This window comes from Haliotis asinina, chromosome 8 (assembly GCF_037392515.1).
Source record: "Haliotis asinina isolate JCU_RB_2024 chromosome 8, JCU_Hal_asi_v2, whole genome shotgun sequence".
NCBI lineage: Eukaryota > Metazoa > Mollusca > Gastropoda > Lepetellida > Haliotidae > Haliotis > Haliotis asinina.
The window spans coordinates 2,288,335-2,304,719 of NC_090287.1; the positions used below are offsets into that span (position 1 = coordinate 2,288,335).

The window sequence follows — 16,385 nt, forward strand, 5'->3', positions numbered from 1 at the left end:
GTTCTGACTTTGGGCGGCACAGATAGGATGGTCTGTTGAGATGTTGCTGGTGTGTAAAGCTGAAGTAGTTCACAGAGATAAGTGGGAGCAGCCCCTGCAACTGTTACTATGACGGCCATTCATATTCACTGGCGTGAAAAATATGTGAAAACAACCTATATAAAGTTGTTTTTTTCCAGCCAATTTATATAGAATTATTCCATTACACTCGTATCTGGTAGAGAACATATAATATTGTCCTAATCTATCTTACATATCTTTAATATACTTGCCAATAGACACTGAAATCCATTTGATAAAGGAGCATGCTACTGCAACTTTAATTTAAATGAAAGATTAGGTCTTTCACAGGTGAGCAAGAGCTCCTTGCCACCTGTTGCCCCGATCACTTTTCAATACTGGATTACTTGTAACTACAGTCTGGAGAAAGAGTAAGTTACTCTTAAAGAGCTGAACTTGCGGTGAGATTCAGAGTAACTGCCGCCTGACTGGAGAGGAGGTGGGGAGGGGTTCAAGGCATACTGTACTGGACAGAAAACTGTATCACTGGGAATTCAGTAGTGCTATGTTATATTTATCCTGTATATGATCATTGAAAAGCCAAATGTTGAAGACCAACAAAAGCAGTCTGAAGAAAGGAATCAGCTGATCTATATTTGCAACTTTGTCAAACTCATTTTTCTGGTGTAAGAAAACATTATCGCATCATTTCTTGTGAACCTACATGAGAAAATGACAAATTTGCAGTAAAGCATCGCTAGATAAGATTATTTACCTTCTCAGGTTAAAGCGAAGAGTCAAAGTTATACACTTTGGGGCAGAAATAAGTGTCAAAGTTCTGGGGAGGGAAAGGACATTAAAGGACATTATTTGTGCCAATGATATATGAAGCTGTACAGTACAGCTCAAAATCTAATGTCAGTGTCCTCATGAGAGCTACAGTACAGCACAGAAGCTAGTGTCACAGCACTAGTGAGAGCTACAGTCCAGCACATGGCTGAAGACAGTGGTACACAGTGAAAGGTGGAGTGGAAAACAAATGCATGACTGTTGTTTGATGCCACAGTATGTAATTAGTGTATTACACCAAACAGTTTACTACACTACGACGAGCTCCATTCCTGTACATAGGAAAACACAAGAAGAAAGAAGTTGATCTAAACACATCCACTATTTTCTTGATGACAGATGATCATAATACAGATCAACCAAAACATCTAATAATTATCTGTTTGGACATACATACAGATGTTACAGTTGTTCTGTACTCTATGTCACTTTGTGCAAAGTTGACTATAACACCAGTGTTCTAAATTGTTTCCCAAATTTGGCCTACCAGTCGGACTCGCCTGAAAGTTTCGAGCCCACAAAATAATTCACTAGCCTGAAATTTGAATGTAGAAACTAAGCAACAGATTAGAAAAACAGATGAGAATGAGATATTGTCGGCATGACGTGGGTTTCATCATTAAGCTGCTAATACACTGAAGACTTTTATCAGCCATAATCTTGCATGATGTAATACTGTATTATAACTTAGCAAGTCAGAGAGAGTGATGATCCCATGAAAATTGACTAGCTGGGGAGGCCTGGATTTTCACTAGCCATGGGCTAGTGGGCCAGTGGCTAATTCATACACTTTATAACACATCAATTCCGAAAATTGAAACTTGTCTCTGATCCTGCCTATACTTCCTGTGTTTACATGTCAGTGTTTAACTGTTCCAGACAGGGAACACACCTGTAAGCTCTGTCAGTCTCATGTACGGGGCCAGTAATCTATCCATGGTGACTCAGAGACCAAGGTCACAAGGGTCCACACGTAGATGACAACTTTCAACAGTATTACATCCTCATTAAGTATTACCCATATCAACTGATACACAAACTTTTTTTGTAGAGACATCGTTTGAAAAGAACTCTAATTCAAACCTTGATGGCCAAATAAGGAAATATGAGTAAGAATGACAACATCTGGAGCACAAATAAATAAATGAGGTACAATGGTGGATACTAATAATTCACCGTACAGACACTGACAATCACATCTACATCAGGTGCAAGCTGAGTATATACAATGTGTCTTCTATGCATGTACAATAGGCTACAAACTAAAGGAAGTGTATACGATGTGTATTCTCTCCATATGCAGGGGCCTATGAAATTCATGGAAGTTTATATGTGTATTCTCCACATGTGTACGGGCTACAAACTAAGGGGAATCTTTATGACGTATATTCTCTGCATGTGTAGGAACCTATAAACTAAGTGGGTGTGTATTCGATGTGTATTCTGTGCATGGGTAGTGGCCTATAAACTAAGCGGGTGTGTATTCGATGTGTATTCTGTGCATGTGTAGGGGCCTATAAACTAAGCGGGTGTGTATTTGATGTGTATTCTGTGCATGGGTAGTGGCCTATAAACTAAGCGGGTGTGTATTCGATGTGTATTCTGTGCATGTGTAGGGGCCTATAAACCAAGCGGGTGTGTATTCGATGTGTATTCTGTGCATGGGTAGGGGCCTATAAACTAAGCGGGTGTGTATTCGATGTGTATTCTGTGCATGTGTAGGGGCCTATAAACTAAGCGGGTGTGTATTCGATGTGTATTCTGTGCATGTGTAGGGGCCTATAAACTAAGCGGGTGTGTATTCGATGTGTATTCTGTGCATGGGTAGGGGCCTATAAACTAAGCGGGTGTGTATTCGATGTGTATTCTGTGCACGGGTAGTGGCCTATAAACTAAGCGGGTGTGTATTCGATGTGTATTCTGTGCATGTGTAGGGGCCTATAAACTAAGCGGGTGTGTATTCAATGTGTATTCTGTGCATGGGTAGTGGCCTATAAACTAAGTGGGTGTGTGTTCTGTGCATGTGTAGGGGCCTATAAACTAAGCAAGCATGTATAAGATGTGTATTCTGTGCATGTGTAAGCGGGTACAAACTAGTATATGACATATGTATTTCATTAGCCAATGCCCTGGGCTATCTCCCCACTCTCCTCCTACCAGATAACAGTGATACGGATGCCACATTAATGCCTAGTTGCATCAGCCACACAAGGAGGGGTAGTCTGTCGTACAGACTCTGAAGTATGTACATGTATATCCAAGAAAGCCCATGCAAGTCTAGAAAATGTGGCAAGTCTAGAGTTCCATAGCTTCAGAAAAAGAAGAAAGTCTTAGGGCTCCATTTCAGTGTATTATTTTTTTTTCACTATGAACGTTTTTTCAGTAAAATATGTACTGCTGACTAGTGGTCAGTACTTGTACTTAAAATATGCTCTTGTGGTTCTATTCACGTTTCGCTGTCATGCTTCTGTATAGAGGCAGTGGGAGGGACATGTCCTGCTTTCTAGGTCTTAAATGGGTGGGTGACCATTTTTTACTAATTTGATAAAAAATGTTGCAACGATTGGGGAATCCAACTCATGCCCCATAATTATCAGCAAGTGCCATACAAGCACTATGCCAAACTGGGCAATGAAATATAACGTTAAATATCATAAGAATGTGGGGTACATATCCAGCACAGACATCTGCAATGAATGAAGGACAAATGCTACAACCAGTCGACCCTGTGACTGACATCATGAGCATTGATATGTGTAACCAGGCAACCTGAGACATGCAAGAAGAAAGTCATCAAGTCTGACCATCCACCCATGTAAGTCTCTCCTGGCAACAGTCAGTGGCTGCATGAGACAGCTGATAGCCACTTGTCACAAGGATCTTCAGCTTAGATTCTAAACAACGATTTTGTAAAACTATGAGAAGAAGAATCCCCAATAGATTTGCAGTGTAAACACACTTAAATCTCTTTAATATCACTCACCTTTCTAATCAGCATGCAAACCACAAATACATTGATCAGATTTGTAAACAACTGCATTGCAAATAAAGATAGAAAGAAATATTTTTTCCATACAAATACCATTAAAATCCTATTAACAGTATCAACATAGAAATAGAGGTTTCAGTTTCAAATCTGAAATCAATCATGTTTCCATGTCAGTGAGCGCTGTAAGCTACATGTATAACAATGGCCTGTTTTTCACCAGAACTCAACACCAGTAGATAAGACACATGTATCAACTGCCTCCAGCACATACCTGAAGCCAGTAAACAGATAAATGGGGTGATACCACAGTGTGAAATTTCAATCCTGCTTCCACAAATAATCATGAAATCAGTGGACAACAAAATCAGCAAACCAGGTTCAGATTCTGCTGCACCTGCTTGGTGATTTCTACAGTTGCAGTAAAACTGCTGAAAACTGGTTGGGAAACAATGGGTTTCCTGGGTCCAAGAATGCACTATCCTCCTGTGAGTGACATGAGTGAGTGAGTGAGTGAGTGAGTGAGTGAGTTGTCATGTCACATGATGCAAACACATGTTCATTAGAGATCTGGAGTAGGTGTATAAGGGTGTGTTTGTGAGTTATTGCAAGTAAGTGAGTGAATATAAGAGACTGTAAGGGTCAGTGGCTGAGGAGGCATATGTGTGAAAACATGCAACAGCTAGAAGTCCCAGCAAGAAGTCAGTCGTTTCCTCAGTCTTCCAAGATAATCTATGCAGGAAATCTTATTAAATGTGACAAATGATCTTATAATAAGACCTATGTTAAGTTGAAAGTCTCCGTCATTTGTGTGTCTTGAACTCTAGGTCCAGCCTGTCATTGTTAACTGATTAGCTCAACAATAAAAAGCTTGTTAACATTCTCCCAAAAGAAACATGACAAACAAGAAATGGATCAAGTACGGTAACTATTGGTAACAGATCTTGTGACCATCAAACACACTCACATTTAATTACATCTGTAATTTGATTCCTTATTCCACCTGATGCACACATCTCTCGATCTTACTTTTAGACCTACCCATATATCAGAGGTAATATGATGCAGGTAGTGCTGAAGTCATGTAGGGGATGACCATTGTAATAGATGGGTAGCACCCCCTACCTGTCCGCCCCTCAGGGAGAAGGATGAAGATTTTGAACATGATCAGGGTTGGATATTCTAGGTCACAGTGACATAGATTTCACAGCACTAACGTGTGAGTTATTTGACCATAAATGGGTTGTTCGGCTGGGACCATGACTGAATGACTGAAATTGAATCTGAGAATCTGAGATTTTATTGATTGATCTTAAGACAAAACCAATAAATATCCAGTTTAATAGATGAATCCATTATCCAAGACCTTTCAAACTCTGCATTTGGAAACCTGGAAACTGATAACATGTTTTATAATTTATTTATGTATTGTTGAAATGGTCAAAATATCTCCCTTCAAATCAGAAGAAAATAATCTAAAGAAGATAAACACCATCCAATGTTTTGGCATTACATGAATGAATGTCCTAAATCACAATAAGGGGAGGTGGCATAGCCTAGTGGTTAAAGCATTGTCTCGTCATACCGAAGACCAGGGTTTAATTCCCCACATGGGTAGAATGTGTGTCTCCCATATGACTGCTGGAATATTGCTAAAAACACCTCAATCACTTTATAATACAATAGTTAACCTGTGAAGAAATGGCACATTTAGTACACTGAAATGAATGCAGTGAGGGTCTATTTAAATTCTTTTGAGCCTTATAATGATACAAACCAAAAACAATAGTAGGCCAGAACCAGTGTCCATGCAGCATGTGATTGTCATGAGATAGATTAATGCTTAGTCTCAAATATGAAATTTGATAGAAACAAGCAACATCATATAAATTAACATGGAGACTGTCAGATTCAGAAGGTGTGGAAAATCTATGGAGGGTTTTGAGTGAGTGAGTTTTATGGTGCCTTGAACCATATTTCTATTCCGGGACCATATACAGATATATGGCCTCTGTTCTCCTATGCACCTGGGTGTGGTGCTGACAAACCCAGAAAACCAGAGTGAATCTGAGATTTGAACCCCTGACTGGGCTACCTGAGGTGACAAAGCCCTGCCCACCAGGTTGTGGCACCTGACTGGGCTACAGTTACCACCTTCAAACAAATAACACAAAACATAGACTCCACTCCACATACACATGATGGTGTACATATATGGAATTTGTACAAAACTAAGGAGCAGTGGAGTAGCCTAGTGGTTAGGGTGTTCATTTGTCAAGCTGATGGCCTAGGTCCAATTCCTCACATGAACACATGTGTGAAGTCCATTTCTGGTGTCCCTCAATGTGATATTGCTGGAATATTGAGATCTAAAACTAAACTCACTCACTCTGTGAACAAGACTATGCATGGATTAAGCCAACATAAACCTCAAGGATATAATCTACAGTAACTTAACTCCTTTGTCTGAGGAAGACGTCAGTTTGCCGACTCTCAACATGCTTAACAGAATAAAATGTAATGAACTGAGTATTATTTCTATTTCCTGTCCACGTAAAAACAAATCAAATGTTGCAATAAAGTTAACACGGGATACTTATGAAATCAATACCATGAAATTCTCCACCTTAAAAATTTAATATTACTTTTAAATCCTTCCTCCCCTCCCCTCCCCACCCATAAGCTCCTCGTCTATACAATCCATGCACATAGAAAGAAGAGCTATTGAACTCTGGCCGTAACAAAGTTTTGTTGTATCTGGGTGCAAAAACCACACACTCTATCAAGTATCGTGAGACGGATTAGGACAACAAACATTAGGTCTCTTCCTCCACTTAGAAGAAGGGTATTTGATATCAGCGTCTGTGTAGGCTTCTACGTACCATGGATTATAAATGCGGAGAACAGGTTTATATTGGCATCGAGTAGCCAACTTCCTGTAGTACATGCGCCACTAATCATCAACAAGATTGACATACCATGTGTCATGTACGCTCATCAATAGCTGTGAAACTGGCACCACAAGATATAGACGATTATTTGTTTTATTGATATAATCAGCATCAGTTGTAACATTGGCTGACTTTTTCCTCATTGTGGAAAGGTATCTGTGGAACAGGTGACCAATTTTGTAAAATAGGTTTTTTTTGTGGACACTGCCAGATTTTATCATGACTATCTGTCATCGTGTCTTCGTGCATGATACGACACATGCAAGTCTTAAACTTGGGGGCTTGTCTGGGGGATACAATAGCAAACTTTACCTACACATGACTCATACTTAGCTCACATAGAGGGATGAACATACACTTTCGACAAGTAATACAGGGTCATATGGTTTTTATTTTTGTATATAGGACTTGAGGATAGGAAAATTTATCGACTTATGATATTATACTGAGTGCATAAACAACCTCCCCCTGTTCATGAGTTTACCAAAGGTGCTCTGTCATATGTCAGTTTGTTTGAAAAGGAATTTTTCTGGAAATGTGGGGCACTAAGCAAACAGTTAAGAATAATTTACATTTAGAAAAATCCCTCACCAAATGATTTAGTCTTTTTAGTATGCTGTATGACTCCATCTTAATGCTTGACAATTCTTCATGTCCCAGGACATAAAACAGATGGAAGCGTAAGTTTCAAGATTATCTGTATAATACACAAATTATAACAGATACAGGTTTATCCCTTCAAGCATACCACATTTTCCCCAAAACCACACCCTAAGTAATGCCCTTCATACACATACCCCTTACATACCCACCAGCAAATACACACAGGATAACCTCACTCCAATCAAGTGATGCCCTGTGCAGCCCTAACCCTACCTCCTGCCACCCTCCACAAATTCCACACTCATCAACCATGTGTTTCAGTGACATTAACATTATTGAATCAGAATTCATATATGCACAAATTCAGTCAATTCAAATGCATGAGGTAATTTAAAAACATATGAAGATACATTGGACTTCATGGTCAATGACAATGATGGATAACAGGAAGAATTCGTCTCATTGAGAAGCATTTATTCCATCACCACATAACTCTGAAGCAATACATATCTTGTACTGCTTTTATAAACAGTACAGAGTGTATCCTAAATGATTTTCCTTTTGACTTGTTTTGGCACAAAAACCACCCCACATTATGTTGATCTTGAGACAATATTTCAGCAGAAAGATAAGGGATGGTTGTAGCTACTTCTGTCTCAGTTCAACATGAATGGAAGGCAAACAATATCCCATAAATGTTTCAAAACATGTCCCACTTAATTACAAATCTCTCCAAGGAGCTTGACAAAACAAGGTCCAAAAAATCTAAACCACAACACTGCCACTGAATAACCGGACATATTTTGCATGTACAATGTTGTTAAATTGCTCACACTGACAGTCAGTGGAGTGAGGTGACGTGAACAATGGCCGTTGGGGGCTGATATCAGCAATATCACCACAAGTAAGTCTACATACATTATCATGATAAAAGGCACTTTTCACCCTGAAGATTGTGCGATGATGTAGCCATTATTAAAACCTCTCCATTGTAAGGAATACTTTTGAAACTTGTGCTTGTTGTTACATCATGGCGACAAGTACACAATCTAATCACCAAAACACCTCAGGGACTCTGTAAGTATGTATTTAGCAACAACCACTGCAAGTTACATCCAGGGTGTGGTTGTCTGTAAATATGTATTTTAATGATATGGCCAGTGTTTCATCAGCAACAACCACTGCAAGTTACATCCAGGGTGTGGTTGTCTGTAAGTATGTATTTTAATGATATGGTCAGTGTTTCATCAGCAACAACCACTGCAAGTTACATCCAGGGTGTGGTTGTCTGTAAATATGTATTTTAATGATATGGCCAGTGTTTCATCAGCAACAACCACTGCAAGTTACATCCAGGGTGTGGTTGTCTGTAAGTATGTATTTTAATGATATGGCCAGTGTTTCATCAGCAACAACCACTGCAAGTTACATCCAGGGTGTGGTTGTCTGTAAGTATGTATTTTAATGATATGGCCAGTGTTTCATCAGCAACAACCACTGCAAGTTACATCCAGGGTGTGGTTGTCTGTAAATATGTATTTTAATGATATGGCCAGTGTTTCATCAGCAACAACCACTGCAAGTTACATCCAGGGTGTGGTTGTCTGTAAGTATGTATTTTAATGATATGGCCAGTGTTTCATCAGCAACAACCACTGCAAGTTACATCCAGGGTGTGGTTGTCTGTAAGTATGTATTTTAATGATATGGCCAGTGTTTCATCAGCAACAACCACTGCAAGTTACATCCAGGGTGTGGTTGTCTGTAAATATGTATTTTAATGATATGGCCAGTGTTTCATCAGCAACAACCACTGCAAGTTACATCCAGGGTGTGGTTGTCTGTAAGTATGTATTTTAATGATATGGCCAGTGTTTCATCAGCAACAACCACTGCAAGTTACATCCAGGGTGTGGTTGTCTGTAAATATGTATTTTAATGATATGGCCAGTGTTTCATCAGCAACAACCACTGCAAGTTACATCCAGGGTGTGGTTGTCTGTAAATATGTATTTTAATGATATGGCCAGTGTTTCATCAGCAACAACCACTGCAAGTTACATCCAGGGTGTGGTTGTCTGTAAGTATGTATTTTAATGATATGGCCAGTGTTTCATCAGCAACAACCACTGCAAGTTACATCCAGGGTGTGGTTGTCTGTAAGTATGTATTTTAATGATATGACCAGTGTTTCATCAGCAACAACCACTGCAAGTTACATCCAGGGTGTGGTTGTCTGTAAGTATGTATTTTAATGATATGACCAGTGTTTCATCAGCAACAACCACTGCAAGTTACATCCAGGGTGTGGTTGTCTGTAAGTATGTATTTTAATGATATGGCCAGTGTTTCATCAGCAACAACCACTGCAAGTTACATCCAGGGTGTGGTTGTCTGTAAATATGTATTTTAATGATATGGCCAGTGTTTCATCAGCAACAACCACTGCAAGTTACATCCAGGGTGTGGTTGTCTGTAAGTATGTATTTTAATGATATGGCCAGTGTTTCATCAGCAACAACCACTGCAAGTTACATCCAGGGTGTGGTTGTCTGTAAGTATGTATTTTAATGATATGGCCAGTGTTTCATCAGCAACAACCACTGCAAGTTACATCCAGGGTGTGGTTGTCAGTTTCTAAACAGTCTGTGCTGTGGGGAACACATTAAACAGTTGTCTTTGCCAGCATGAAGTTACAAGCATCGATTGAACACACTGGGTACATCTCATTCCCCCCAACCTGAGAGATGCATCTCATATACGAAGTTTAAGAATATCATGATAAAACAGGTACATCATGACAGAAGTTGTTTGGGAGATCTTCATGTTTATCCAACCATGAACTTGTTCCGAGATTGGTTTGTAAAATGATTTCACTACAAATTTATTCCCAGAATATATACACCAACATAACATTTATTGTTTGGGGTTGATGTTCGCAGGAAATCACAGCTATAACTATTCACATTTTATTTGGGACCTATATATCCAACAAGGCTTTTGTGTTCTTGTGCATTTGTCCTCTGATGGGACCATTAGTGTTAAAGAATAGCTGTTACATGTCCCGATTCTTCCATCTCAAATATTCCACATTAAAAAATCCCTGTATGACCAGGAAGGTTGTGTCAAGAGTCTAAGAATGAATGCAGCAGTATGAAAGCAGGAAGTGTGTCACACATTTGAAGCTTTGGGGAAACAGAACATGTGCCTTGAGCTGGCACTGTTACCACTGGACTACCAAACTCTGTTTTGGAAGGAGAACACTTGACCCTCTGTGCCATATTTCTCTGGCCTTAATCAGTGTACTCAAACAAGTTTTCTAGGAACTGACCCTGGTCAGGAATCAACCCTGCAAGCCTAGCCAACACCTGTCCATCTGGACCATGCCTCCCATACATAATCACTGTAAAAATTATACACAATCACATTTTCTCCTGTAATACACCACTTCTAGAATCAACTCTAGATCCAGTGTAACCCTCCACTCTGAAGACAAATCTCATCATCCCCTAATCACTATAATAAAGAAACTATCCAGAGTTTTATCTGTTTCAAACATTTCACATTGACAATGATCACTGTTATTTACAAACACACCTGAACCTGCCTATCCAGGTATTTACCTGTCTGACATCTACTTATGACTTCCTTCCTGCACTCTCAACTCATCACAGACCAAGCACAGACATATTTCAGTTGGATGGTGAGTCAGAGATTTATCAATCGACAGAGGTTAGTTATCTCATAGCTTCAACTAATATACCTATCAACTCAGAACTTACTCTTAACAAAGCAGGTTTTAATAACAACCAATAAAAGGTGTGTGGGGGATAGTATTTCCTTGTTTTCATGTCACAGTTATAATCTTGTCAGTTCAATGAATGCTCCGATAGTTGCCCTGTTTAATATGTCGTACATCCTGACAGAAGATTCACTGAGAAAGCTATGTAGTAAATGACTTGAAATTTGTCAGTCAAATTGAGAGATATGGATGAAGCCAATATTTTCATTAAACTGATCAGATCAAGATAAACTTCACATACACCAGGACAAACAAATGCTTTAGTTCATTTTATGTACATGCTTGATTTTGAAGCAAATGTGAAAATGTGTGCCAGTATGTATTTGAGTGCAAAAACTTGGCAAATACACATTAATGTATGTGTAAGGAGTGTTGCACCCCTCTAGACACTAGTCTAGGTTCTTACACTGGGTTCACAAAATAAGCCACTGGTTGACAATATTGTGAAGATGCATGTGTTTTAGAAAGACACAGCTTACATCATGCTTTTAACCTTTTTCCCTCTAGTGCAACAGGTCTGTGTCTGCAAGTTATTTCAGGAAAAGTTTATGTCTCTGTTCTAAGCCTCCTCTCGTGGGGTTCGGTGACTACATGATACATATCTAGAAGGTAATTAATGTGGCAATATGATACACAATATGATACATAAGGACTTCACACTTACCTGTGAAGATCCACGTAGGAACTGGTCTTCCGCAGCCAATGTTGTTCACAAGAAGTAACTAATGGAAACCGGGTTCGCGTTGTCACAAATCTGCCTTGGTTGACACGTCATTGCAGCCACAGTTGCTTAGATTGATGTTGATGCTGTTGATCACTGGATCCAGACATCCATCATATTGCTGGAATATTGCACGGTGAAGAGTTCAACAACAAATAAACAAACAAATTTCACACTTGATTCATTAAGAACAAAACCTAATGAGGAGGAACATCATGGGAAATGGGGCCATCAAAGCCATATATGCATTAGGTAGATATAAGTCATTAATGAACGATCTTGTTCATAAAGGCAGAATATATAATTTCAAATGTACAATGTGTCATATATACATCAACTGATAAATGTTACATATATATGAGTACATCTGTGACATATTACGTAACATTACATATCATGTTTAGCGCACATACTCAACAACCTCCCATTAAACTGAATCATTGCAAGTCTTCTCTTTAACATTTAAATACCAGGCCATTGTTTGAACATATCACAGATAAATGCTGTATATGTTCAAAATTAACGAGACAAATTGCTGTGTTTGATTACAGTTTTCAAACTGTTATGTGACGCTTATTTTATTGTCACACAATTTCAAGGCTTTGATGCACAAGCATTATAAAAATGGCAACCTAAATATTCTTTTTCCTCTTGCGTCATGACACTTTGTAGTGTGGAAATGACAGCAGCAAATCACCTAATTGCATACATAAACCCCCTCAACCAATCGATATATGTGTCAGGTCAGTCACATGTTTGGTATCATCTGTGTCATGTGTCTGTTTTCATAAATTACAATGGAAATAAATATTAAGTTTACACTGCCTCCTTGAAGATTATAATCCTAAATCTTGTGTGGGCTGATTGAACACCTTGTTACGAGGCTATAAACAGTGAGTGGTTCCAGGTCAACATTTTAACCCCATCCCACAACATTCCATGATCATCAACATTAGACACTAATAGTTTAGATTTAGTAATCTGCAATCTGGATTACAATTGATGGGCGCAGATAAAAACTGATCATAAATTCTATACTCAATAAACATCAGATCCTCCATAAATATCGATTAATTTAAAATACTATATGGTCTGTAAATTTAATACATGGGTAATAGTTAACATGTTGGTATGAACATTTTTTCAATTGTCTGTAGTTGTATATCACAGATAAGTTTTGACGCTCGTAACAGTGACGCCACTTTGGACTTTCCACAACCCCCCAGCTGACTGTGGGGTAACAAAAACATTGTTCAGAGTGGGGCTCAAAGCTGTGTTCAGCTATATTAAAGTGTTTATTAGTCAGCTTGTAAGTCAGGAATTATTCCAGTGTGCACAGCGTGAAGAGCTATACAAGGGAAACAACTCCTAAAAAATGATAATTACTATCTATCATACCGCTCGCTCAATGTAAAATTTTTGCCTGAAAAAATATCAGTCCAGTCATACACAAGTTGACATATGAAGGCTTATTATGTTATGTTTACATGATTAAACAGATCAGTTACATGTTAAGATTAAATACAAACAAAGCTGAAAAAGGATAATTAGAGCAAAGCCCCTAGATTGTTACACAGGCTATACTAGTCCATGAAACCTCCTTTTATTGAAAGAGGTATATATACCGATGATATTGTTGCTGCAGGTCCTAATCCCATGGCAATCTTATATCAGTAACCAACCATCGATTAAATCATAAACCCATGCGGTATGAAACTGACGAGCAATTGACAACATCAATAGAAGTCACTGATGGGTAATTGTTTGTTAAGCCATTAATGCCTTCAAATGTAGGTCACTCTGCCAAAACAAACACGACTATTGAATTGTCCCCAGCACTAATCATGGTTATGATTGAAGCGTCTCAGAGGGGATTATGTATTGACAACTGTTGATAACATGCATTAATACACTTAAATGGCCATGATACAGACAAATGCCTTGTTGGGTTTAAGTCGAGCTGAACACACCAATACAGAAGGCATTGAAGTCACTGTTTGTAAGCCTGGACAGTATACCTGGCTAAGTTCAGTAAAGTCAGACAAAATTATTGGTTATGTTAAATAACAGATACCTCTCACTAACATCTTACCTTTAAAACTATTGGCTATGTTAAACAACAGATACCTCTCACTAATATCTTACCTTTAAAACTATTGGTTATGTTAAACAACAGATACCTCTCACTAATATCTTACCTTTAAAACTATTGGTTATGTTAAATAACAGATACCTCTCACTAATATCTTACCTTTAAAACTATTGGTTATGTTAAACAACAGATATCTCTCACTAACATCTCCTTTCCTTTAAAACATTTGGTTATGTTAAACAACAGATACCACTCACTAACATCTCTTTACCTTTTTAAGGTATTTAAACTTGACTTACCCTTGACAGTTTCATATAAGAGTCATCAGAAGATGACATATCCCCCTGGTCCCCATATATTTGAAAGGAGAAGTCATCTGACAGTTACTTATTGTGTTTTTAGACCAAGTCTGAATTGTTTCCATGGAATTCATGAAAAACATAAATGCCACATATCTGTAATCAGAAAAGGTCACCATTTCAAGATCTGTCTTATATAGCTACCATGATCTTTTGAAATGAACCTACTTATGAGTCTAACCTGCACAAGGTGCAAGTCAATCTTTGAGAAATACATCAACAATAAGGCTAACGTTACAAGCATAGATATGTCAGCTCCTCTTTCTCCTACACTTTGAATAGCTATGGCACTGAAACAATGGTGGTCATAGGCACTTCTCGGCTATGACAATGCATGTAAACAGGGATCAGCTTTGTCTTCGTGTTGCTATGGTTTCATGGTAACTACATCAAATCTATATACACCCAAACCTGTGATGCTTTACACACTATTCTACAGCTGAAGTTTTAGAATTAGGCTGGTGCAGCTGGGTTCTTCTCATAGGCTACACCTGGTGCAAGAAGGATATCAGTCTTTGAATTCAGCCCTGTATACTCTCTTGGAAATATTACGACCATGCAATTGTTACCTACTGTTTTGTTGATTACAACATGTAACATGTGACACATGTGACCTGTACCCAGAAAAAATGTGTTCATGGAAACGAGAAAATGACAAATCACAAAAACCTGTAAATAGCAAAAGGCACGACTTTGAGATCTGCCACACATATCTACCAAGTTTTACTGACAGATATTAAGAAGTCTTTGAGTTCTGCTCAGGAAACGAAACACACCTCTCACTTACGAAAGGTTTCCATGGAAACCCAGAAAATAATAAATCACAAAAACATGTAAGTAGCAAAATTTTGAGACGAAGTCCAAAACGCTTCCATGGAAACTGAGAAAGTAACAAATCACAAAAACCTGTAAATAGCAAAAGGCACCACTTTGGGGTCTGCCACACATATCTACCAAATTTTGCAGAAAAGTATTGAACGTTTTTTGAATTCTGCTTCCAGAAACGAAGCCCACCTCACCATTAGACTAACACCACAATGTTCCATGGACAAAACAAAAAAAAAATAAAAATGCCAAAACCGTGTAAATAGCAAAAGGTACATAGGTTGAGATTATTATATCTATTAAGTTTGGTCCAAAAATATTGAACGGTTTCTGAGTTATACTCCAGAACAAAATGATTACGAATGCATGGAAGGACGGACAAACAGACAAGGCGTCGACTATATTCCCCCATGCCAGGGGGATAAAAAGTTTGACAAAAGTGAACACTGACATCACCAAGATAGAATACATGGTGGATCCTGGCTAGCATCCCACCTGACCAGAAGGTGGACCCTGGCCAACACCAAACTGGACCACAAGGTGGACTATGGACAACACCCAACCTGACCAGAAGGTGGACCCTGTCAATATCCAATTGGAGCACTAGGTGGACCCTGGCTAACACCCAAATGGACCATAAGGTGGATCCTGGCCAACACACAAATGGACCACAAGGTGGACTATGGACAACACTAAACAGGTACAGAAGGTGGACTATGGACATCACCCAAATGGACCAGAAGGTGGACCCTGGCCAACATCCAACTGGACCACAAAGCAGACCCTGGCCAACATCCAATTGGACCACAAGGTAGACCCTGGACAACATCAAACTGGACCACACTGTGAATCCTGGACAATGCCCATCTGGCCCACAAGGTGCATGGATCCTGGCAAACACCCAACCTGACCAGAAGGTGGACCCTGTCAACATCCAGTTGGAGCACTAGGTGGACCCTGGCTAACACCCAACTGGACCATAAGGTGGATCCTGGCCAACACACAAATGGACCACAAGGTGGCGAGGTGGACCCAGAATTTCACCCATCTGGACCAACTGGGGCACCAGAATCAACCATCCATGGCACTTTAAAAGTATTAATAAATGACAGATGCAAATTTATTATCTCTTTCAGAATAATTAGTGCTTGTCAATAAAAGAGAGGTATTATGACAAAAGATGTAATTATTTGATAC

At 38.9% G+C, this 16,385-nt stretch overlaps 1 long non-coding RNA gene across 1 annotated transcript in view; it reads right to left on the minus strand.

The window, feature by feature from the left end:
- The window catches only part of LOC137294356 (uncharacterized), an 81,413-nt gene that overhangs the window by 51,368 nt on the left and 13,660 nt on the right, over positions 1-16,385 (minus strand). Inside the window, exon 3 of the long non-coding RNA XR_010957516.1 lies at positions 11,856-12,033. This is a non-coding gene — a long non-coding RNA (uncharacterized lncRNA). The remainder of the gene's footprint in view (positions 1-11,855; positions 12,034-16,385) is intronic.